Consider the following 5,135-nt stretch of genomic DNA (forward strand, 5'->3'; position numbering starts at 1 on the left):
CAAAAGAAAGTCCCATAAAAGTTTTTTACTGCATGAATTCTGTTACCGGCACAACCTTATCATAACCCCAAAGGGTAGCAAGCCTCCCTCAAAAAAATCCCCAGAGTAGTGAAAATACAAAGTCTGCTTGTTCAAAATTACGGTGCAAATAAAAAAGGAAAGGGAGGAAGTGATGGAGTAAAGTTCAGATTAAAAATAAAGGGAAAGTCACAACAGTCAAAAGGTGGAAAAAAACCATAAATGCCCACGAACTGATGAATGGATAAACAAAATGTGGTATGTGTGTACGTATGTGTGCAAACTTCCTTTTTACGACCGAATAGGATTTCACTGTGTGTGCACAGTACACACACAATGAAATCCTATTCGGTCGTAAAAAGGAAGGAAATTTTCACGCATGGGTAAACCTTGAAAATATTATGCTAAGTGAATAAGCTAGACACAAAAGATCAAACATGGTCTGATTTCACTTATATCAGGTAGCTAGAATAGGGAGACTCACAGACAGGGAAAGTAGAATGGAGGTTACCTGGGACTAGGGCAAGGGGGAATGGGGAAACAGGGAGCTATTGTTTGATGAGTACAGAGTTTCTGTTTGGGATGATAAAAGTTCTGGAAATAAATTGTGTTACGTCCATTTACATAATATAATAAATCTACTTAATGCTACTCAATTGCGTACTTAAAATGGTTAAAATGGCCAATTTTATGTTATATATATGTCACACCAATTTAAAAAAAAATTATAGAGAGGCAGGTTCTCCCACTCCCTAGATCAATTAGAATTCTGGATATACGGACTGTGTTGGTATGATTTATCCTGCATGCCCTAATAAATAAATGTTCATAAACTAAAGAGATGCAGACAATTGCTGGCTAAAGTTAGGTTTGGGCACTACTGGCATACAGCACAGTGGATGAGAAACACTTTGAACACAAAGTGCCTGGAATTAAATCCTGACTGCAGCATCTACTAGTTGTGGCCCTGGGCAAGTCATTTAACCTTTAGAAGGCTTAGCGCCCTCAACAGTAAAGTGGTGATGGATGACAGTTCTTTCTTCACAGGTTGTTGTGAGGATAAAAATGACACTATGAATATAAGGATTTTAACACAGTGCCTGGCACACAGTGAGCAATAAACCATTATTTCTTTTTGAATTTAACAGTCTGGGGTAGGGTTTCTCAAAGTCCTCACTCCTGGTAATTTGGGTGGGAGAATGCTTTGTAGGGTGTGTGGCGGGGACTGTACTGTGCATTGTAGATTAGTAGCATCCTTAACCTCAAACCAGGAGATGCCAGGGGCATCCCCCCAAGTATGACAATCAAAAATATCTCCAGAGATTGCCAAATGTCCCCTGAGGGGCAAGACTGCCCCTCCCCACCATTGAAAAGCTGTAATTTAGGATAATGCTCTTCTAGTGGCGACCTAAGACTAAGTTCTGAAGCCTCAAGACAGGCTAAATTCATATAGACTATCACGAGCAGCAACTAACAGCGGTGAGTTGGATGTTTGCAGTTTCTGTGTGGTAGCATCAACCAAAGCCAAGTTCAAATCTTTTTTTAAGTTTCAATAACTTTTCCAATAATTAGTTATGCTTCCCTTTAGACATCAAAAGGGAAGGCAGAAAAAATAAAAATTACATAAAGTGTGGCAAAATAAAATAATTGCACTGGAGGTCACTTATTAAACACAATCAGTACACCAATCTCAATGTCAAGACCCAATTATTTTAGGAAAAATAGGAGTCGACTTACTATTTCATTTGAGTCTGAGCACTAATAAGGCCATCGCTAGCCATCTATTGAAATTCATTTTTTCCCTCCTGGGCACATGCCTACATTACATTTTCCAGCCTCCCTTATAGGTATCCTTGGCTAAATAATTAAGAACTTTGCCAATGGGTCATGACTGAAAGTGATGTGGGCCATTTCTAGGACAAGGCCTTTAAGGAAACAGCAGTGGCAAGCCTTCTTCACACTCTCCACCAGAACCTACATGTGGCTGTTAAGCCTTGACCACAGAGGCAATGACAGGGCCCTGGGAGAGCCAGCAGGGAAGAAGTCTGGATCCCTTAATAACCATATGGGGGAAAGCTGCTGCTAACCTGGAATACCCTCTCCGAAATGTTACATGAGCAAAAAATTAACTTCTTGTTCTTCAGGGTACTGAAGGGGAGGGAGGTATCTGTTTTAGCAGTTTGGCCTACCCTTACTTGTACAGCTGGTACTTCATAGTTTCTCTAGAAAAAACAAAAAAAAAAGCCCAAGAATATATGCCTAAAATAACAAACTGGAACTGACCTTAACAGGTTGATACATTCAGAAAAATATTCAACTTCTGAAATTCAGAAAATTTTATGACTCAGAGTGCCACATTTTATCTTTGTACTGAAAGAGTTTGTTAAGAAAAGAATAAACAAATACCTGAGGATACTTTTAAGTCTGGGCTTCGTCTTTAAATCTTTCAATCATCCTTGGCTTCCTTTGGTCCGGGCCCTCTTCACCTCCTTTCTGGCTGCCTCCCACAGGTCTTTTTGCCTCCTGTCTCCCTCTGCCAAGCTCTCCTGTACACCATGCTGCTGACTCAATTTCCTTTCAGCATGTTCTGTTCCTGCTCAGAAACTTTCAACTCCTTCCTAATATTTAGGGATACATTCTCAATTCCTTGATGAGATACAATGCATCCTGCAAACAGGCCTCAACAGGCCTCAAACATGTCTTCTTTCTTTACTGTTTTACTTCTCCTAGGAAGATAGATCAATCTACTGTAGAAGAAGCAAAATCGACCATTTGTCCATCTTGGATTCATATCATTAAACAACAAACCAGAGCATGGTGAGGCTAGAAGGGACCTTGGAGGCTAGGTTCAACTCCCCCATTTTATAAATGAGGAGCTCAGGCTCAGGTAGTCTGAGTGAGTCATACGAAGTCACAAAGGCAAGAGACTTCCAGGGAAACTCTGACCACTCCAAACTCGGTCATTTCTCCTACTTTTAAAAATTGCAAGTTACTTTCTGTTCTGACCCTAGGGCACTGCTTACATAGTGCATATAAGATTTCTGTCATTGGTATTCAAAGGGGGTGGGGGGAATCTCAACCCATTCATGGCTACTTATTTTACCTTTCTGGGTTTTCGTCCATAGGAAAACAGTGATATGCTATTCTAGTTTATTTCTTCATAGCAGCTAGCACAGTGCTATCTTCACAGTAGGTGCTAAATATTTAACAAATGTGCTTATTGAATAAGTGACAAGAATATCAATTACATTTCTTCATAAAAGAAAGGAATAACAATTTATTTAAGAATTTTATATAATTAAAACTCTTCAGGTAGGAGCAGCAGCTTGCACCTGTAATCCCAACTACTTGGGAAGCTGAGGTGGGAGGGCAGCTTGAGCCCAGGAGTTTGAGGCTGCAGTGAGCTACTTTCGCTTCCCGGCACTCCAGCCTCGGTGACAGAATGAGACCCTGTCTCTTAAAAAAAAAAAAAAAATTCCTGAGTCCTGAGTCTGCTCACCTACAAATCAGACCACTGACACGCTTTCACTAGAGGTTTTATGACTAGGAGCTTATTCATTTTGTTTCCTGAAATTTTTCTTTAAAAGAAATAAATTTACATACATACTCATATGAAATATATATTTCATTTCTCTATATTCTATTATTGAGTTTATTCAAACAAAGTTAGGTGTGTTACCAAATTCTTAAACTGAGTTAAAAGGATCATGCAACTTACCATTATTTATTAACTTAAAAGGAACTTCTGTTTCACTTCAGTGAATATTTTTTAAATGCACATTTTAAATGGTGTAAAATAACATATAATTTAATTAATCTAGTTTTGAACCTTAAAAAGTGTGTTTTATTAATCATTAATCTACTAACACAGGTTATCCAAAAAGGATCTTTTGTTCCCCATCATGCCTTGAATTAACTAGTGTAAGTACCTCCATAAAAGAAGTACCAAAATGTTTACATGTGTATTTCTGAAGTGCTAATACATGGCAAATACATGCTGCACATTTTATGTCTTCGCTCATTTAATTCTCTCAACGAGTCAAGGACTAAACGTTATGATCATATCTTTAAAAAAAAAATCCAAAAATCGGGGCTCAGAGAGGTTAAGTAACTTGCTCAAGGTCATACAGCAAATGAGTGGTGGAACTGGGATTATTGTGTAGGCCTGACCTGGTTTTAATCACATTGCTGTAACAACACCTGGATTGTTTTTGTGCAAGACTTTCAAAACTGACATAAGGGGAAGAATAAGAAAAACTCAAAACAACTGAGAATGGAAACTCTTAAAAATATAGATTAAAATAATTTGGAGGGTAAAAGCAAACGCGACACTTTTCCAAGGACACCTCTGACAAAATTTGTAAAAAGATAATTTCCTCTGGTATTGGAAAATTCATGTCCTCTTACTGGGGCACTGGCAAATTTGAAAATTCCTCTTCTGCCTTTTGTAGAGCTGGGTGCACTGCACTCAGATACATTTATCAGCTGCTATCTGGTGACTTCATCATTTTGGTGGAATTTCAAAGAACATTAATTTAGTTATTTAAAAACATCAAATTTTTTTAAAACAATGTAATTTTCCTTTGCAACTGTTTTTAGAAAAATGTCTAGAATCAGAAACGGCCAAATAACTTCACGGATATTATTTTATTCTATTCGTGGTGTTCTCAACAGTTCCCACTCCCCAAAACAAACACACATATCACCAAAAAAATTCATCAATGACAATCTGCCACACTCCTCCCACAACTTGACATTATATGTTCTGTACTGCTACCCTTTTCAGCCCGGGACAATGCAGCATCCAGGTAAGAAGGAAACCACAGGTGACTGTAACATTTTCCTTTAGATTCTGTGACACTATCAAATATGCAGTTGCAATTACCATCAGTTATACTACAAGTAATGTTCATTTTTTCCCCTACAAGAAAAAAAAAAAAACCCAGATGTACTCTTTCACTCTAATTAGGCCTTCACTAATTTTCAGTTAAAAAAAGACTATGGTGACATATCCTAAAGAAGGAGGTATTCAATAAATGTGCACCAACAAGAGCGCAGTGGAATTCCGCGCTGGGTACCGGAAATAGGGCAGGATTAGCGGAGGTGGGGAATGCGCT

At 38.3% G+C, this 5,135-nt stretch overlaps 1 protein-coding gene across 1 annotated transcript in view; it reads right to left on the reverse strand.

Annotated features, from left to right (window-relative positions):
* PKD2 (polycystin 2, transient receptor potential cation channel) overlaps positions 1–5,135 on the reverse strand; it is a 70,783-nt gene that overhangs the window by 64,799 nt on the left and 849 nt on the right. The gene's annotated exons all lie outside the window — the stretch shown is intronic.

Source organism: Theropithecus gelada, chromosome 5 (genome assembly GCF_003255815.1).
Source record: "Theropithecus gelada isolate Dixy chromosome 5, Tgel_1.0, whole genome shotgun sequence".
Classification (NCBI taxonomy): Eukaryota; Metazoa; Chordata; class Mammalia; order Primates; family Cercopithecidae; genus Theropithecus; species Theropithecus gelada.